Raw genomic sequence first — 22,420 nt, 5'->3', positions numbered from 1 at the left:
CTTGAATCACTGAACTGCATCTGAGACTGTCATTTTGGGAACACCGAGCAAATGAACAATTTCACATTGATGCTTTCCTTGCCAGAATAGCTCCAAAATTGCACAACGTTTGTTCGACATCCTTAAAAAACTAAAGAACTAACCCTTATTACACCAAAAGCACATCTACATGGGCAGGAAATCACAGAGAATTAAACGACAGTATGTAAATTGGTGATGGTAAAAAAGTTCAGGTGCAACATTGCTACAAACTTTGTATGGGTTAATTATTGTCACCCTGTATATAATCAAGTACATTGATCTATAGTATTTCTGATTCTTTATAATAGATTAAACTTAAATTTTATGACAAATGTTACATAATTTGTGAAGACAATTCAGTAAATTTTATAATTATAACATAGAAAGTTACATACACATACATTTAATACTAAATGTAAAATCATTATACAATGATAGTATCAAATGGTTATATACTAGAAGAATTGAACAACATATGGATATAGAAAACGAATAAAAAAACAATAATAAAGGCAGCAGCCGATGAGTCTCTGGGCACAGTAAAAGTCAATTCCTGTGGAATAAGGAAATTGAAAATATGGAACAATGAAATCAAACAACTAATATTACAAAAAAACACAGCATATAAAAAATTTTTAAGTAGTAAAAAAAATGAAGATGCAATAGAATATAAATGCTGCAAAAAGAGAAATAAGGAAAAGACAACGTCAATCATGGACAAAATTTATTTCACAACTAGAATCAGATCTCTACAAAATAAGACCAAATGCCTTCAAAATATTAAAATTTATGAATCAAAAAATTAAAAAACCCATTAAGATTAATTGTGGTGTGAGAAACAACCAGTTTCTTAATTATTATCAAACACTTTGGTCAGATCCTACATATACTAACAAGATTTTTGAAAGCAACAATCAAAATAGGACTGAATTATCAAAGGAAGAACTGTTTGAAAGTTTAACCAAAACAAAAAATGGAAAAGCATCAGGAAATGATGGCATAAATGGAGAGTTATACAAATATGCTGGTGATAAATTTCACAAGAGATTATTAACATTCTTCAAATTATTGAAGAATGTTATATATGATCAAGCATGTATACCTCTTGAATGGAAAAAAAGTGTTGTACTGCCTATTCATAAAAAAAAAAATAGGGCCTAAACAAAAATTAGCTATAACTACAGAGGCATTAGCCTGCCAAATACCTGTTATAAAATCTATGCTAGAATTCTAAATGAACAATTAAAACAAGAAGGTAAAAAATTTCTTTTGGAATATCAAAACAGATTCCAAAAAGGCAGATCTTGTATAGACTCGGCTTTCTCCATTAAATTACTACTAGAGAAACAAAGATAATTTAATCTGAATACACATTTAGCTTTCATAGATTATACCACAGCTTTTGATATGATAAAAAGACCCACACTTTTTGACATCCTACAAAACAGAAACATACCAAATATTTTACTTTAAAATATATGTAATATTTATGAAAATAATACCATACAATTTAAGTTCAACAATGCCACTTCAGAATATAGAAGAATAAATCAAGGAGTAAGACAAGGATGTCCATTGTCACTAACACTTTTTAACATCTATATAGATGACATAATACAACAATGGCAGGAAGAATATACATTAGGAATTCAACTTCCAAACAACATAAAATTCAATACCATGCTATTTGCTGATGATCAGGTGGTAATTGCTAACTCTGAAGATAATTTACAAAAAGGTTTATTTACCTTAAATAAAATTTCAAAAGAATATGACATGAAAATTTCAACCGTTAAAACCAAAGTAATGGCATTTAGAGGCACAGAGCCAATACATGGCAAAATCGTAATTGATAATACAATTTTAGAACAAGTTTTTAATAATTTTCTTTATCTAGGATGCAATATTTCCTATGAAGTGAGAATGACATAAATAATAAGCTCACAAAATTTTTTAAATATTAGGAATAGTAAATAACATTTTAAAATCACACCCTGTACAAAAACATTCCAGACTAAAATTATATAAAACTCTAGCTCTTCCGACTCTTCTGTACGGAAGTGAAATCTGGGTTCCAAAGAAGAAAGATATCAAAAGAATACAGGCACCTGAAATGAGGTTTATGTGCCGAACTGCTGGATATACACTCCTGGATCGTCGTCAAAATGAGGATATTTTGGAGGAACTCCGCATGCAGCCATTAATTGAAAAACTCTCCACATATAGAGAAAAATGGCTTCAACATGTATCTCAAATGTTGCTGGGTAGGATGATGATGACCTGGATGATGATCAACCACGAGGATGATGATGACCTGAACATCCACAAAAACGACTCCTAGACCCTGTCTAGCTGAGACCAAAATGAGTCAATATGGCCTAAATTCGTAAATGGTGTATGATGATGATGATGATGATGATGATGATGAACCCAAGTTTTAATAGCCAAATAACTAAATGCTGAATTTTACCATGCTAGAGTAAGCTCCCCATACTGGGGTAATGGTTGAGTCAGCCGAGAGCAAAAAAGAGCTATGGATGTTAAGATGCCTTCAGCTGGCATGGTAATTGACTGGTATGGTATAATTCAAACAGATTTTGGAAACAAGAGAGAGTAGTATGGGTAGCATAACTGATAATGAATCTGCATAAAAAGCAGAATTCTCATCCAGATTGCTCTCTTATTTCAAAATTAGAAATTTTTCCACCAAGCCCAAACATTCTTCAATCTCTACTTTCTCATAGAAAGTAGAGATTGAAGAATTGGAAAGCATACAGATTTCAAGGAATTCAAGAAAAGTAGCTAATATTTCTACAAATTAAGTAGCCTATACTGCCCGTCATAGTTAGTAAGAAGCATAGTTAACGCATAATAATACATTTTAAACAACAGGCTCATTAGATTGTTACTTCCGATTGGATAATAGAACATGTGGTCTGTAAGAGAATGTAATAGAACACTGTAATAGAACACTGTAAAAAGTTTTTTAATTGTTGTAGAAGCAACACAATGGCAGCTATCTTTTTTAAAGTTTAAATTTTCAGTTTAATGTTGTAAGTTTAAAATATGCCATTTGCCAAAATATTTAAAAATGCAACTTAAGAGAAATTCCATTGTCAAGCATGAACAAAATGAGGTCACTAATGTCACTGCAACTTGAGTGCAATCAACAATCTGAAATCGATAAAACATTTATTCTATAGCTAATATTTCTGCAGAATAAGTAGTCTATACTTTTCAAAAGTCAGAACATAAAGCGAATATAACCAAAATTTCATCTGGATTGAACAAAAAATGCAGGAATTATAAGGAATTCATACACACACAGCTTTTAAATTTAATAATTTAGAATATTAATAATATAACTGCTTATATTACTACAAAATGGCAGCCTAATCACCAATCTTTAGAACAAATAATTTTGTTTCTTTATTTAAAATCTAGCCCAGTATTGCCAGATGTACGGGAATTCTTATAAACCCAAAATTCAAATGTGTACATACATAAAGGTACAGACAGCACCAGACAAAATATCTTCAAGCTTGGGACTGGAAAAGACTCAGATTTCTGGATTTTCTAGTTTTCTGGACACAAGCTAAATATATACTTAAANATAAAATAAATTTTTTTAAAAATATTTACAGTATTTTTTATTATTATTTAAAACTTTATCCTTCCAATAAAACCGTCATATACAACGTATATATGATCTGTGTATATATATAATTTTTCTTTCGGTCCGTAATTAATTCAGGAATATTCTGATTATATTTTCCTTATCTCGACTGAATAAAAGCTTGATTAAATCCAATATATTGTTTTTAATTAATTCAGTTCGGCTCGTTAACGTTGTGTTTATCGCTCTCCGTATCTTTAGGAAATTTAGATTCCGATTGGTCGGTCTGGGTGGACGATGTTAACATCGGAAATGACGTCAATCGTATCGATTCTAGAGCTGTTCTTAAACCATTTGTTGTTGTTAGATCCAATTTCAAAGGTTCTTCTTGCAAAATAGTGTTCCATTCTGAACGTATATTGTGTTCTACTAGATCTGCTCCAGCTTTTTCATCCTCTATTGTCATTCTTATTGGTATTGCTTTGTTAATACACTAAAAATATAATAAAACTGTTGGAAATTTTGAATATAAAAATGTAATAATGTATTAATTTTGTAATACTTATTTTAAACACTATTTATAGAATTGAATAGAAAAAATTTCTCATGAGTATTTGATTGCAATTATGTTATTTAACAAAAGAATTAAAGAAATGATTAGTGCTTTAGGGTAAATTATATCTAATCTGCAATCGGCATGGTAGATTGGTACCATGTACAATATAAGCAAAATATGTTTAGTTTTACCTGAGACATTGATTGTCTTGTCTTAATAAAATATCCTAACCCAAAGTTTGCTTTCTTATTTCTATTTAATCTATATATATAATCGAGACGGGTTGATAATAATAATAATNTTGCAATTTTTATAATTACTCATATTATAGTAATTTCCAACACTAAATTAAAAGTTTTTTTTCAACTCACTTTAATTGATGTTTGTTTTTTTAAGATAGAAATTCTAGGAGAATTTTCTCCTTTGTTCAAAGAGTAATCTTTAAAAATTATAATTGACTTTCTTATCTTATTTTCTTTTGTTTTTATAATAATAATAATAATAATAATAATAATAATAATCAGTGCAGAGCCCAAACAGTTAGGAGTTGAAAGTTGAAATTTGGTACACAGTTAGGATATGTCACAAGAACGCACACTAAGAAGGGATTTTTCAAAATTCCTCCCCACGGGGGAGAGGGACAGGATTAACACTTCCATTGTTGATGGAAGTGTTAATCCTGTCCCTCTCCCCCGTAACAATGGAAGTGTCAACAATGGAATTGTTAAGAGAAAGCGACATGCAAAACGCAGATGCAGTTTTTTGTTTTCGCAGGAAATCAAACATATTTTTAGACCCATCTAAAAATTTTCTAATTAGTCTGGAAACAGGGGGACCCAATTCTTGCATTCTGTGAAAATGGGTAAGGTTGACTATAACATAATATTCTTAATCCTCACTATCATTACTTTTGCCCGAGCATCGCCAGGCCTACCTGCTAGTATTTTTATAATTTTCTAACATGAAATTAAATTAAATGGATATGGTGCAAAGTCATGAAATAGTACAAGATAGAGAATTGGAAAGGTATAAGTTGAAAGCAATAGCAATAAGATTGTGATGTCAATAGTTCTTTTCTTCTTGTACCCCATAGTCATGTGGATCATTGAAGCCAATGGTGAATGCTGTTTCTTGCCCATTCTCTCTTGAGCCATGTGGGCTGGCTACAGTTTGTATGTCTAGTCCAGTCTGGATGTTTTTCTTTGATATTTTTATCACTACCTTTCATCCTACATTGCTATTTTTATGATGTCCACAACTAATATCTCTCTATTAAGGATGTTCCTGATCTTACTGTTGTTCACCATACCTTTCCAGTTCATTTTAAGTATGTTTTGGTAATATCTCATCTCATCTCAAAAGTTTCTAGCCTCCTAACATCTACCTTCTTCAGAGTCCATGATTCACATGTATAGAGTAATGTAGATATAACACACACATCTAATACTCAAAGTTTGGCTATTGTGCTGATATTCTCATTTTTCCGTATTGTTATCAGATGCTGAAGGCACTACTTCCCAATTCTTCTTATTTCTTTGCTGCAGTCATTATTTGCAGTTATAAATAGACAATCCACACATTCTAGGTTTTCACCCTTTATGGACATTTGTACTTTGTTGTCAGTGCACTGACTGGCCTTGGCATACAACTAAACATTAATTTCATTAGTGCAAATATTTAATTTTAAAATTAAATACTGAAAACACCAAAGAATATTTTAAAATACTGCTTACAGTGAAAAATCCATTCTGTAAAATAAAATTCTGTATGATTTTTTCAACCGTATTAAACTAAAATAATGCAGTGTATCATGTAAATCACAGGTGAGATATAAGCTATAAGCAAGCAAAGATGTAATTTGTGTGTTGTTATATCTACACTACAGTTGTTTATTGTATATGCAAATCTGGCATGTATCTATTTAAGTACAAGAATTTTATACAAATACATAAAAAAATTCTTGTATTTTGCAAACAAAACAAAAACTGAAAGAATAAAATTTTAATTTATTCACTACAGCCATTAAAAGCTTGTATGGGGCCTGAGAGTAGAGCAGTCCCTTTTTATTTCTTAGCAGGTGTCTTTTCCAATTTTTTTGAACAAATGAAATATGTAGAATGTTTCTTTATTAATAAAAAGCAGTATTAAAGATTTTATTTTCTGTTAGTTATATAACATTGATATTATAAGGGTTGGAACCACTGTAAGTACCTAAGTTTTCTCTGGACCTGGAAAAAAATATCCAGCTCCTCCCTCTTAATGGCCCTGCTATCTACTTCCCAATTATAACAGAACTAATCTGTAAGCAATAATCTGTTAATGAATAGTAAAATGTAATAAAAATCTATAACAATAAAAATAATTATGTAAGTTTCACAAACCTTTTTTACATATTTTCTAGTAGTTTCTTGAGAGAACAAATGTTTTTGGCCATGTTTAATGGCCTTCTTCAAAAGGTTTGTTCAAACAGAAATTCCTGACACATGCGCAATGTCATTTTACAATGCAAAGAATAATGTGCATGCCGGTTGTAAATCAGTTAGAGTTACAAACTAGGAACTTGGGTAGGAGTAACGTAAGTAACATAAATTAAGAAAGAACAGGTACAGATAACTTAGCTCTATTGGAGACATGTATGATCATACATTCAAAAAAAAGAAAAAAGAAAAAAAGTCAACAGGTTGCGCACCACATATCAGAATAAACAGACTAACATGGCAGAATTTCAGATGAGTTTCAGTGAGTGTGAATTCTTTTGCTGTTAAAATAGTGTAAATTTGTAAAAATATTTGCAAGAACTTTGTTTCATCATAATTTCACAATTTCTACGAAATTCCCGGACAAAATTAACCACTCTGATATGCAAGGTGCATCTGAAAAGTTTAGTGACTGGTCCCATAGTTGAATAACCATGCTGGTTAGGATGTTGCGCTCACGCAGACATAGTGAGAGACTTGCCAACTAGTGCCCCTAGCGTCGCAATCACGACAGTTAAACGGAAGTGCGCACAATAAACAATGCAACACAATCAGTGTGAGGAGTGTCACTGCAAAATGGAGCAATGTGAACATCAAGTTTTGATTCAAATTAGACAAAACAGCAACGGAGACATATGGAATGTTAGTGAAAGTGTATGGTGTGGAAGCAGTGAGTAAAAAGTGTGTTAATGGCCTTCTACAGGTTCTATAGCATTGTCAGTTAACAAAAATTCAAAAGGTGTTCTTCGAAAACTTTCTGTAAACAATAACACCTTCGAATTTTTGTTAACTGACAATGCTGTAGATAGTGTTACCATCAATGCCTGTCTTTGAGAATGATAGCAGAAGATTTGAAGATAAGCAAGGACAGTGTGAGCCCTTGACATGTGCCAATCATCCGCAAGCATCTGTTGCACTTGTTCAATGTTGTCTGGAGTTGTGCTTGTTGACGGTCGACCAGAACACAGCTCATTGTCAACATCTTCCTTACCGTCTCTGAAGCATTTAAACCATTCAAAAACACACTTTTTACTCACTGCTTCCACACCATACACTTTCACTAACATTCCATATGTCTCCGTTGCCGTTTTGTCTAATTTGAAGCAAAAGTTGATGTTCACGCATTGCTCCATTTTGCAGTGACACTCCTCACACTGACTGTGTTGCATTATTTGTTGTGCACACTTCCATTTAACTGTCGTGATTTTGACACTAGGGGCCACTAGTTGGCAAGTCTCTCACTATGTCTGTGTAAGCACAACATCCTAACCAGCACAGTTATTCAACTATGGGACCATTCACTGAACTTTTCAGACGCACCTTGTATTATTCCACACTTAAACAGCAAATATCATCTCTTCCTCATTTTGTTTGATTTGAAAAATTATTTAGAATTTGGTTTTGTTAATAAATTTAACTTTATTTAGTAAATTAATTCAAAATACTGTATTATATTTTAGAGATTTCAATCATCTGTTAAGCCTTAACTCCCTAAATTATACAACCTTGGCCTTCAACCTGAAACTCATTAATATGAACTTTTGATATAGCAAACTAACTACTTTCCTTAGCAATTAGTATTAAAATGTGAGTTAACTGTAATGGTACAGATATGTACTGAGAAGGTACCAAGTGCTAAAGTAAAATATAGTGGATAACAGATCAACAGGAAGGCATCCAAAAATATGGAATATATATATATATATATATATATATATATATCAAGACTTAGAGCAATTAAGACAGACAAACTAAAAAAAAAAAAAAAAAACGGAGGGCAAGTAATGACAGCAAAAGATCTCAACAACAATCTGTGTAGCTGTATAATAATGATGATGAATAATATACATATATAATGGAATCCAGTTTTAAAATGTAATACTTGTTGTAAATAAAAGCATCAAAAGTTTAATTGCAGTCTTAAGTCTTCACCTATTTTAATATCAGAACTGGAACATCTAAAACACCAAAGTACTCAGTTTACAAATTTAAAGTATTTAATTAAATTATTTCTGATCCAAACAATTAATTATTCATTTTTACATTAATGTTACATTTTAAAACTTACTGATACAAAGCATATTTCAAAAGTAATGAGACTAATGCTATCACTATTAAAATTGTATGAATTAGAAATCATTGCATTTTTTCAATAATGTGAAATTTTAACTATTATATTTAGCCTAATTTATGCAGACCTAACTCTGTTCAGTTGACAGCTTATTGTTGCCATTTCAAAACAGTTCATATCTATCCACAATGGATTCATTATCCAACAAAAATTCCTGTAAATTATTTTATTTATTTCAAAAACTCTTTGATGAAATATTTAACATGCTCAAAGAATCTTTTTAACAATGATGCTCTCTACTATGCTCAAATTTTTACATGGAACTTTGAGGAGAGTAAGAATCAGAAAAAAATTAAAATACTTTGAAAAACTTATTTTTAAGAAATAAAATATTTATTCAATGTAATGCTTTCAGGCATTCTTGTGCTGATTTTCAAGATAAAATATATAAAGTTAACATATAACATCAATGCATAAGAAAAATACATTTCTATTATTAGGGTCATACTACAGTAGAACTCCACTTATGCAAATGCCAATCATTCAAATCTTCAGTTATCTAAACTGAGCTTTTTTTTTCCAAACAAAGAACGTTCCTGACAGGTGCACCAGGCTATGGAAATGATTGATTAGAATTCCTATGTCACAGAATCCATAAACAAAGGATGCCAAACAAAACAGCTGCTCATCTGTAAAGAAAGTGTAGCTAAACAAAGAAGTCTTGTGTTTGAAAGTTTCTAGAAGAAATCAGAAGTGTACAACCAGGGCCAGCCTGGGGAGGTGCAAACGGTGAGAGCACACAAAACCCCACATTTCTGAAGACCCCGCACCGCTGACTGATTTTGCAAAATCAAAATGGTTTCATTTTCTTTTTTCTTGTTTTAATCTGAATATACATACATTTGAATATTATCATGCAATTAGCAAACATTTTACGTCAACCAATACAAGGCAAGGTTGGGTGCTTCGAGTCAATCACTACGTATGCAGATTGTAATTTGAAAATCACTTGCGCTTGCAAAGAGTAATTGTTAGCTATCAGACAGGACGCCCTTTGGATCCACATCGCGAAGATATGTGTAAACACAACACTGAGATTATTTGTATATCAACCAACGTTGTAAAGGAATTTTGCATATTTTTCCAATTTTAGGGCCCTCCTTTCCAAATTTTTAGTACAGTAATATCAATTTAAAATAATTTAGAGAAACGAATTAGAACAAAAAAATTATCAATTAATTGTTATAAATTTCACAACATGCAAAAGAAAAGATGAGGAGGATGGCCATCATTTCCCCCTTTTTCGATGGTGTTATATGACTGATGATATGCTATCCATGTCACATGGAAGCATATCATTCTTCATTGACAAGAGAGAAGAAGGATCACTGGATGACCAATCATGCTTTTTACAAATTACTTCACCTTCCTCCAGAACAAACGAATAACTGGTCAAAAACAAAGAATAAAATACAAAGAAATGATGAAATTCAGAGATTGGCAGACTGATTTATTTAATGAAATCAAAATTTATCACTGAGTTTTGCCTTCCAGAATCACAATACAGTAGAGCGTTGATTATCCGAATAAATTGGGGACTGGGATTGTTCAGAAGATCGATGTTTTGGATAACCGATTATGTACGAAAAAATATATTAATTTATCCCATCTAGACATTTTTCTCCATTGTGTGTCGCTTTGCGTTGAATTTTCATCGATGTTAAGCCTAACGAAGACTATTGTATCGTTAAAAATTATTTTTTTATTTTGTATGAACAAAATAAATATATTGAAAAATATAAAAACAATAAAAAAATTATACTTCAGAAGTTAATTTAGTATCAAAGACGTAAAATATTTGAGTAGCCCAAGACATAGCCAAAGATTGCAGTGCCACAGCACTGGCAAAAATTTAAATTTGCCGACTGGAATTGTTTCAGATGATTGACGCTTCGGATGATTGACTTTCAGATAATCGACGCTCTACTGTATTACAATATTTATTTAACAATAATTTATTTGAATTGTATCCAAATTTTGTTACTGTTCTGTAAATTATATTAACCTTACTAACTACTGTTGCATCTACAGAAAGATCTTTCTCAAGATTGAAAATAATAAAAAATTACTTGAGATCTAGCATCAGTCAAGAACAATTTACCTCCTTAACCATTTTATCTATCAAATCCAAATTAGCCAAAAAACTAAATTATGATGATATCAATGAATTTGCTATAAAACATAAAAGAAAATGAAACAAAAATTACATATTGTAACCTTATTGTAGTAATTTGCATACCAAATTGTATTTTATAAGTATATAAAACAATTATTCTTGTTTTATTTATTAAAGATTTTTTGTGTAATTGAAATCTTAATTTTATTAAAATAATTTAATTATTTATCATTTTCATGTACTCCTTACTATATCAATTTGTGCAATGTAATAAATAGCAAATTGCAATAAATTATTATTTTGTCATACAAAATTTGTTTTAAGATCCTGCAAGTTAACTTTGCACCGAGCCCCGCTTTTGTTCAGGCTGGCCCTGCATACAACAGAAAGTGAGAAAAAGAAAAGGAATGATAATGCTGGCCAGACAGACTTGACAAAAGATGTTTTGCAGAACAACAATGAGATCATTATGACAGAGACACTTGGTGGTCATAGAAGAATGGAAAGCATTTATTCAAATAATTTCCGGTTTCAATTAGTTCAAATAATTGGAGTTCTACTGTACATTCTGGAAATGAGTATAAGTGTATTTATAAATACTAAATTCAATAAATCTTTTCAATCCTAAAAGCAGTTTTTTTAAAAGTTTTCTAATTATTAATAATATAAGGAGAGGAAAAAAAAACCTTAAGAAAAAGCTATGTTCTTGCTTACCATCAATTTCAAACATTGATGAAAATTATCAATAAAATAATTTTTTAGCAATATTATAGAAACTATCAGTCATAAGTAACCTACAGCCACAAGGTCTTATATTTGGCCTCTACAGAACAAGAATATAATACAATAGAAAACAAAGAATCTAGTGCCATTATGCAACCCTAATTAAGCTGATATTCATGAAGAACATTCAAACTAAATTTGACCAGTGAAAAGTTGAAAATAAATTATATATTATTAGTTTGCATATCATTAGCATTTTAGTAATGAATGTACTGATGGTTATGGAGTATGTTGGTACTTAGCAGGCTTAAAAGCCTGCAATTCCATAAGAAAAAAATCCAGCAATAAGTTGCTTAACTTTCCTGAAACCATTTAAAACTGTGTGGGTACCATCTGTTATGATATTTTATTATTAAACTTTTTATATTTTTAATTATTATAAAATGACAAAAAGTTTCATTTTGAGGGTAGGAATGGGTTTTATAAAAAATTGTAAATGCTAATAATGAGTAAAATTGTCATTAAATCCAACCCTACTGGAGATACAATACACAACTCCCTTTATCTCCCCACTCCATTGACCTTTAACCACCAAACTTTAAAAGCATCAATCCCCCTAATACTCTAACCTCCCTGCAAAATTTCAGAAATTTTTGACAAAAAGCACAGGAATTAAGTTTCAAAGAGGGTGAACAAAATTATGCCCCCTCCACATACACACACCCATACATAAAGAAAAACCCCCAAATTTTTTTTGAATTTCTTGATGTTTCAATGTTCTGAGTCCAAAAGTGTAAAAATCTTCAGGGGTCATTTATGCCCAATCACCATGCTTTCCCTCTGTTATATATAACAGAACTGGGAGAGTAAAATGCAGTCAAAGCATAAAATAAGCTTATGAACAAAGAATACAATTTCAAAGTAGCAATAGTATGTTAAATTTCAAGGCTGTCATAATTAAATCACATATCTGTGTTAAGTAACAACAGCTGTTAAAAATATGTAAAAACTATGTTCAACCCAATATCTACTTTACTTATTAATCATGACATCCAAGATGTGTGTGGAAGCAACAAAGTCTAACAAGTAGGAGGAAGACTGTACAGTAGAGCATCAATTATCCAAATGAACAATAAACTGAAATATTGGTTACCCGAAAGCGTTCCAGTCAACAAATTCAAATTTCCACTAGTGCCGTGGCACTGCAGCATTTCCTCCCTCCCTGCCAACCAGCCTATGTGACCAACCTTTGTTACTTGTGACAGATCATGCTGTAGTTGTTGTACTGTTTGCAATGGCAACTAAACGTAAACATGTTGTTCTCAGTGTTTCTGATAAACTTAAAATAATAGACCTGTTGAAGAGTGGTGTTAGTGGATCAAGCTTAGCTCTGGAATATGGAGTTGAAAATGCCACAATATCAGATATTAAAAAGAAGTGATGCCATTAAAAAATTTGCGAGTATACTTGACAGTGAAGACGGAAGCTTGCACAGAAAAATGATGAAAATGGCAGAAAACCAAGATTTAGACACTGCAGTTTAAACATGGTTCATGCAGGTATATAGCCAAGGACAACCAATAAGTGGTCCCTTTGATTTGTGAAAAAGTTCTTGAAATGAACAAGAAACTAGGGGTAATGCTGATTTTAAAGCAACTACTGGCTGACTTATGCATTTCAAATCTAGGCATGGATTTAGGGAATTAGGATGAAAAACTGCTGGCTGATACTGATACTGAACATTTGAAAGTGTCTTTTAAAAACATGATTGATAAGGAGGGCTACAAAAAACCAATGTCTACAATGCAGACGAAACTGGTTTGTACTGGAAGAAAATGCTAACAAAAACCCTAGTTTCTAAGAATGAAATGTCAGCACCTTGTTTTAAGGCAAGCAAATCATGCATCACTGCTATGGTATGCAGAAATGTTATTGGAATGCACAGGCTACCTTTGCTAATTGTAAGGAAGTCTAAAAATCTGCGGTGCTTTAAGGGTATAAAAAAATTGCTGGTCACCTACAAGAATCAAAAGAATTCATGGATGGATACAACATTTTTAAAGAATGGTAGACACTGCATTTATCCCTGAAGTCAAAAAGCATCAGCTTACAACTGGGAATTCTGGAAATGTTTTATTGTTGACTGATAATTCCCCAAGTCATCTCTCAAACGTTTCACTGGAAAGAGAAGATGGAAAGTTTAAATTTGTTTTCTTGTCTCCCAATGTTACTTCAATCTTCCAACCAATACACCAGGTCATTGAAAGCTTCAAACATTATTACAGAAAGGCATTGCTGCATATGATAATGATTGGGAAAAAATATGAAAAAAACAATTCAACATGTGTACACTTAAATTAACTTGAAGGATGCTGTGTACATGGCAGCAGAAGCTTGGGCTACTGTCAAGCACACTACACTAACAGCAGCTTGGAATAAGCTCCTACCATCAAATGAGTCTATTACTGCACCTGAAGAGCCACCAAACAGGCAATTTGTATCACAACTGCTTGGGCTGATTAAAGAATGTTCAGGATTTGAAGAATGTGATGAGGAAAACATTCAAGACTGGTTTGAATGTGATGTCAATCACTCTGGCTATCAAGTATTGTCAGATAATGAAATCATTGCCAGTGTCATTGATGACCAAGACCCTTGCGATGACGAGGATGAGCCTAGTGATGACAACCATGCTGAAAAAGGACCATCCAGTGAGGAAGCTTTTCACTATCTTGAGATGGCTATGAAGTGGTTATAACAGGAAGAAGAATGTATTGCTGTCCAATTGCCATCTTTAAAACGTGTGCGAGATTTAGCGGCAAAAAACAAGTCTCAATTTAAAATATAAACCAATCATGTTAAAGTAATAGCATCAGTGTTTTGGTTTGTTTTGAAATTCTTTAACTAATTAAAATATATGAATAATCAGAAATGAATAGTCCATATCATGACAGTATCTGAAATAAAACGATTGCCTTAAACATTGCCTTTAATCCTAAATTTTCACTAATTTCTCTCCAAGACTTGTTCTTAGTCTTTTCAATGATAATCTATTGAACTGATATTCTGTAAAGAATCATATTGGTAAATTAGTTTGATGAAACAAGCTACCAAAGCATTAGTTCAACAGACCACCATCTTTCTACATCACTGTATTCAATACCTCTCATTGTGTGGCACTTACAATCAGTGTGAAGAAAACAAACCATTAATAGTTTATCATCAATTGTGGTTGCACTCAGACACAGTTTGAAGGGGTTCACCAAAGAACAGTGAGTTGGTTGTGGATTACTGGTGCAGCTGTAGAGCAACCATATAAGCATAGCTTTAGACAAACATTTTTGATATTGAATTGCTTTTTCCTGTAATCCTGCGGATACAGGTGTTTAATAGCTCTTTCAGTAAATCAACAATCCACAACTTTAGAATTTAGCCTTTATTAACCTTTAAGTGTAGATTAACAAAAAAGCACACTATCAAAGAAAATAAAGGTTAAATTCTTAAGTTGTGGACTTTTTATTCACCAAAAAAGCCATTAAACACCCATACCTACAAGATTACAGGAAAAAACATTTCAACATATTTATAATCGGTGTTTCCAAAAACAAAAGATATTTTTTATATCAATACAATCTCTTAAACTAATCATATATCATCGATTTGAATTTAAAATAGGATATGATATTGAACAACTATTTCATGAAAATTGAAGCAAAATATAAATAAAAAATTATATATAAATTAGTAAATTTAATTACAGACAAAGAAAAAAGACTTTCAACAAAATGTTAAATTTTTACTTTCAACAGTAGCATTCCAATATTTTCCTTTGGGTAAAATATATATTGTACAGTACTTATTTTATTATTTTCAATATTTAATGTCCTTGTCTTTATTCATTTTTCAAATATAATTAGAAAATTACATTTATTAATTTTTAATTTCACAAGTAATCCTTTATCTGGAACCAATTTTACTCAAAAATCTTCATAAAATCAACAATTACATTTGGCATTGTATATAAACTGTTATATAAGATTACATATAAATAAAAATAACCCGAAATATAATTCTCATATATAAATACTAATATGTATGTATGTATGTATGTATGTATGTATATATATATATCCAATCAAAGGAAAATCTGATTTACATACTAACATTCTGAATTTGGCTTATTATATGTTATATTATATATGTTTGAACATTTATTATACATATAATAACCATAACTTATATGTATTAACATTTATTATACATACCAGAAACATTTCATACAGCGAAATAAATTATAAAAATGCTGGGCCAGACCAGAAGCAACATTTGGCCCTGCATCACGTTAAATCATTTAAGTATACACAACAAAGATAAGTAACATGCTCATTATATTCTCAGATCAACCAATCAAAACATCCATCATCATCATCATGCCTACAATTTTTATATAAAAGTCATTTACTCTAATGGGTTTCTAAAATTATGCATTTCTCATATAATTAGAGCATAGTGTTAACAAACTTGGAAGGCACTGGCCTTTCTGGCATTTGCCAGAACTTCCAAATAATCAGTCTGGCCATTTACAAATGTTGATGATGTATATGGTTAGTCCTTTAAAGAACATATATAGATTATAATCATAGAAAACCAAACTATTGAGAACTATAGATATAACAATTAGATAAATGTTTAATATAGGACTATAGATATAGAATATAGAACTAAACACATATAAAAGTACAGAAATATATGTACTGTACATGATATAAATATTTTCAAGAACCTAATCAAAACACGAGTATGACTGATCATTTTATGTTAAAATAACACAAGACAGAATGAACATATGTAGTACAAAAAGCATCTTAAAACACAACTAATTTGCATATTTTAGTATGTCTGAGCTGAAATATAATAAAAACATTTTTAAAATTTGTATATTTCACCATCGATAGAGTACAATCTGAAATAATTCCTATAGAAATTTTATATTTTATAAATTACACGTTTAATTTTTTTAATATTTTAAAATAAATAATAAACATTTAATAATTTAAATGTAAAAAAAATCAATATTTACCAATCATCTATATCTAATGATAAATGTTTAAAAATCAAACAAACGCCGAATTTCCGAGAAGAATATTACAAATAATATTCTTTCGTTAAAATTTAATATTTTTAACATTTTAAAATTAAAAAATAACTATAAATTTCCTTTTACAACTCGAATCTACAATTTTTCTTACGGAATAATAAGAAACCATGCCAAGCGACATATTTAACAAAAACATTTTTATATTTTTCGAATTATCTTTCTTTTTTATTATATATTAATACATTTAGTTTCATACAAATAAATATAATTAATTCTAATTCAATAAATTTTTAAGTTGCAAAATTATCAAAATTTCATCGAACATTAATTTAATGGCGGATAAATTTTCGTTTTTATTTATTTTTGATGTATTTAATACATAACGTGTTTTTATAATTCTTTGTGACATCTTTATTTTAAATTATGATTTCACTGTAAAATTAATAATGCAGTTATTCCGTTTTTTTTTTTTTTTGTCATATAACATACAGTATTTGGAAAACTTATTCTAATAAAATGGCCTTATGTCCACGTTAGCGTAAAAAAATTTAAACAGAATAACAGTTTTGTAAAATTTATATTTCTGTCTTGAAACCAATAATTAAATTCGTAAATTAGTCATTATTTATGCCAAAAAAAAACCCGCCGCTTAGGATGATCCTGGTTCGATTTCGGGTCGAAATCTCGAAAATTTTGAATGGGTGTTTTGAATCGTATACGTTTATCATTACACGCTTGACCCTACTGCCGGTCAGATCCAGTTAAGCAGAAAAAATACAGGCCCAGAATGTACTGGTGCCTCGTTTCAATAAATCAGAAATTAAATGCAAATGCTCCGCATGCCGCTCTGGAGATCCGGATTCGAGTTCGCGTTAGTTCAACATTTTCATGGAATGGTTAACTTAATCCGAATATGTAGGGCCCCTCCCTTCTCTCATTATCCGGACGTCTCCATTGTGGGCTTGGCCAAATAATAATGGGTATAAAAAAACGTCTTAGTGTTTGCGAGGTGGAATTAAAATAATTTTTAAAAAATTCGAGATTTGTTTGCTAAGGAAGCTTTTATTCTTCTATAAGTAAGATAAATATATTTCTTATGGTACGGTTGTTTCTACATTACTTTAAAATTAATTCTTCAAAAAATCATCTTAAAGAATTTGAAAACTTAACAGTTAATACAGAATTCCACCATCGTTTTTTAAATCTGTAACCTCATTTCAACACAGACAACTACTAAGGATTATACTGTATATGTTAGTTTTTAATTATACTATGCATTTCAGTTGTAAGATTTTTGATGTTACTTGGGTTCATCAGGTGTTACATTTCTACACTCGGTAAACATAGTTATATAAACGATTATCTAACTATGGCCGCGTTTCTTTATGCAGCGCTCGAGAAGCGCTTTACAGCGAACCCTCTGAAACCCGTTTCTAAATGCAGCGCTGCAATGTAGCGAACCGTTTCTAAACGTTTGCTGCAAGAGGTCGCTGCAGCGAAGATAAAGCAGCTTTTACGTCCGCTACACGTGTAAAGCAAAATGGACGCTTGTGTGTATAATACGATATTATGCTATAAAAATAAAAAAGTCGAAGTGACTGTTGATAAAAATATTATGGAAAGATTAAGAAGGATTAAATTTTATGAAATGACTCTGAAAGTTATCTAAAGAATAAGAAAATACTATATTTTAAATATAATTATATATCTTTTATCTTTACTTTGTTCACATTTATGGAAAGATAAATGCTCGATTCTTTATATCTCTTTATTTAAATATTGTAGTTCTTTAACTAAGCACTATTTTCGGCTGTAACTGGAATTAAAGGATAGATTATAAACGTCCATGTTTCGCTCGAGCGGAAAGCGTTTCTAAACTATGATGCAGCGACGTGTAGCGATAGCTGCTCGTGACGTCATTTACGCTGCACTCTCGCTGCATAAAGAAACGCAGCCTATATAAAGCTGAAAAACCGGATTCTTTCTTTCTGTCACTGTATAACTAGACACGTAGTGATTTTTGAAACTAAATACAGTATTTCTTTTTCTATACTTTCACGTATTTTTAACACATTTTTTCTGGGAGTTCGGTCGTGGGTTCGCGCCTCGCTCGGACGAGCTGGTCACGTGGAGTTTTCCGGGGGTTAACGCCTAAATAGGGGCCAGTTTCCCATAAAAAGACCTCCCGGAAGGCATCCCACCTAGGCAGATCGCCCAAGTGTTGCCATAACTTAAGATGACAACAACCAGTGGCGTAGCGTAGTGGGGTGGCCCGCCCCGGGCGGCACTTTTAGGGAGCAGCAAAATCTCACAATAAATAATAATAATATCTTTTAAAAATTCGAACCATTTCATTTCATATTTTTGTCGCACCTACGATTCGAACCGATTGAAATGAACATGGAATTTTTCATTACTTATTCTGTGACGAAACTGAATTTTAGTCTTTTAAATTGAGATACCTAAATAAGGGGACGGCAAAATTTTCCTCCGCCCCGGGCGGCTGACACCCACGCTACGCCACTAATAACAACAACACATTTTTATATATTATAGACATAAAAAGTGTCAAAAGTTTAACCATAAAAATAATGAATGTTATCTGTTAAATTATTACTTTGAAGTTATTTTCAGTTTTTAAAGTACTGTATCGTATTACAGCACTACGCTGGACAGTTTAGCATTCCGTTTCTTTACCCGAAAAAACGGTTTCACCACAAAGCTAGTAAATGCAATTTGCGACGCGATAAAAGTAGCGAGTTGACTTTTCGAGGGAAAAGAAACGATAAAATTCTACTACAAATATCGCTGCTATAAGTTTTTACCCTATCACAATAGACATTTGCGAGTCGCTACAGCAACTAAACAGGAGTCGTTGGAGAACACTCCTGTTGAAAATAATTCATTAATGTCTCACAATATAATTTCTATTGAAGAATTCGATCTTTACATTCCGATAATTTCAGACTACTTATGAGATTAACTTTTCTTTGTCTATTATATCTCGCACCTTGTTTATCGCCACCATAAATCCATAATACTACAGCAGAAATTGACACTACTGTATATTGTTGAGAGATAATTCCTTGTATTTTGTTACCAATTTTCATTAATTTCCGAATTATGCTGAATTATACAAAATTTAAAAATTATATACAAGTATTGGGCATTTGTTGTAATGATTTAAATGGTTTAATGGAAATTTCGACTTAATAAGTGACGCATTTGTCGTGACGTCACACTTAATTGACAATAGTTTTCACTTGTTCTTTTTTTTATTGTTGGTCGCTAAAATGAAAAGAAATTTGTCTGAAAATGTTGATTGTTCTTTTCATTTCGAATCTTTTCGTTACAATTTTGATTCGGTAGGCCTACGTCTCTCGAAAGAGATTCTTTATATTTTATTTACGTGATTTAAATTAAATAAACTGGTGTGGAGTCTCGACTCGAAACATATTCCTTATTTAGATTTAAGATTTTTATACAAATTATCGTTAAATTAAATTAGGTTGATTTATTAATAAATTTTCATTAGATATAGGCTACATACACAGTGCGGCAATTAAATTCCGGGATTGAAGCTATATCTCACCAACCAGTAGCGACATCTGTTTAAATTTTATGTCAAATGAAGTTTGAACAGATGTCGCTACTAACCTAAAACTTTTATTTAAATCGGTTGACATTTATCATTGTTTTTGATATTTTGTTTATCAGTTTATTTTGTTACATGTCGGCAAACAATAATGGAACAACGTGCTGTTATTAAATTTCACGCTAAACTTGGCACAAGTGCCACAGAAACGTTCAAAATGCTGCAGAAAGTGTATGGAAGTGAGTGTTTATCATCACCTCAAGCCAAGAAAAAACGAAAAGTTCCATCAAAAATCAAGACAATGTTCATTGTTTTCTTCGATAGCAAAGGCGTCATCCACCGTGAGTTCGTCCCACAGGGTCAAACAGTTACTGCTGCTTTCTACTTGGGAGTTTTACAACGATTAATGGAAAGAATTCGTCGAATTTGACCAGAATATCGCAATTCTGATGACTGGTGTTTGTTACACGATAATGCACCGAGTCACACATCATTGATTGTTCGTCAATTTTTGGCACGAAATCAAGTCTGTGTGTTGAATCATTCGCCGTATTCCCCCGATTTAGCACCATGTGACTTCTCTTTATTTCCAAAAATGAAAATAAAGTTGAAAGGACGCATTTTTAATGATATTGAAACCATCCAAAGAGAGTCTACGCGCATATTAGAGGCAATACCGAAAATTGAGTTTGAGCAGGCATTTGAATCACTATTGAATCGCTGTAAAAAGTGTATTGAAGCAGGAGGAGAGTATTTTGAATAATTTAATAAAAAGATTTGAATAAAATTGTTTTGTTTCATTTTTATAGATCCAGTCCCGGAATATAATTGCCGCACTGTGTACAATTGTTCGTTCAGAAAAATTTTCTTAACACTTTTCTCTTGTGCCAGATAGCAATAAGAGAATAGTGACCCAGAGCGGTAGGCTGCCTCCTTGACCGCTCGACCATCCGGCCTGTGCAAAGTGCACTAGCAGAGCGCAAACATCGCGTTAGAAAACGAATATAGATACTGGGGAATTCCCCGAACAAAAATGTCTGAAGTGAACACTATACACGGGGCTCCCTAATTCAAATTTACCTGGGCCCCAATACGCTATAACGCACCACTGTTCATAATCTATTATTATACAGTGGAACATAACACAACGAGTAATTCGTATAACGAGAAAAATAAATTGTAAAAACGACTCGCTTAACGAACGACGTTTCGCATAACAAGTGGCAAGGGGAGATGTCTCGGGTGTGCGCATACTTCATCAGTCTCTGTTTAGCACTCGTTCCGCTACCATCTCAGCGTCCCTTGTGATCACACATTTCTTCAAATTTGTGTTCACGCGTATTACGTATAAACATCAACAACCATAGCCCGTTATATAATAAAGACGCCAAACGATACGCCAAATTCTTGAGCGATGTAAAGGCTATAATTAAATATTAGAGCGTATTCAAAATCTCAGCGCGCAGCCAGCACCTCTGTTCAAAATCTCAAATTGCTTCCAGCAAACTATAAGCATCTTTTTTCGGTGCTGGATAAGCTAGCAAACAAGATGGCAGCTACCATAAGGCTCTTAAGAGCTCTATTTTCCGTTGATCAGTGGCGTGCCGTGACATTTGATAGTAGGGAAGCTGTGTTTCTGTAATAAGTGACTTCCAGGGGCAATCAGTTAATTGCGCGTCAGTAATGGTCAAGGGTCCATTCATATCGTTTGTTCGATAAGCCAGTAAAAACCGTAGACTTCTCTAAATGTATTTTTAATATCACAATTACATTCTGAATCGCTAGCCACAATATAAGGGCTAAAATTAAAAATAAAATTATAAAAACTTACTCGGTGAAATAAAATGTGTGGTGGATATACATACCTGGTACAAAATATTCTTGAATTGTATAAACTTTCGTGGAGTCGGAGGAGAGCCCCCTCGACCTTGATTTTCCGATTTTTATAGTTTTTCTCTTCCACTTTTCGGACTTCCGATTGGCCCTTCATCCCCTTTCTCGCTTCCCGATTGGTCTCTCTTTTGTTTTGGGATAAACTGAGACCGCCTCAGGTCACGAAAAAGGTCCGATTCCAGGTGTCTGCTCGA

The 22,420-nt window shown here is 31.9% G+C and overlaps 1 protein-coding gene and 1 pseudogene across 1 annotated transcript in view; one reads left to right on the top strand and one right to left on the bottom strand.

Annotated features, from left to right (window-relative positions):
• LOC111624673 (nuclear factor related to kappa-B-binding protein-like) overlaps positions 1 to 16,753 on the bottom strand; it is a 60,751-nt gene extending 43,998 nt beyond the window's left edge. The window contains exon 1 of the mRNA XM_023367582.1: positions 16,721 to 16,753. The gene's annotated coding sequence lies outside the window, so the exon portion shown is untranslated. The remainder of the gene's footprint in view (positions 1 to 16,720) is intronic.
• On the top strand, positions 12,935 to 14,398 carry LOC111624672 (annotated as a pseudogene).
• Positions 16,754 to 22,420: the final 5,667 nt, after the last annotated feature.

Source organism: Centruroides sculpturatus, unplaced genomic scaffold (genome assembly GCF_000671375.1).
Source record: "Centruroides sculpturatus isolate CEXI.00-Female unplaced genomic scaffold, Cexi_2.0 scaffold263, whole genome shotgun sequence".
Lineage (NCBI taxonomy): Eukaryota > Metazoa > Arthropoda > Arachnida > Scorpiones > Buthidae > Centruroides > Centruroides sculpturatus.
Note: the sequence above shows the minus strand (reverse complement) of the source record. Positions and strands in the feature narration are given on the sequence as shown.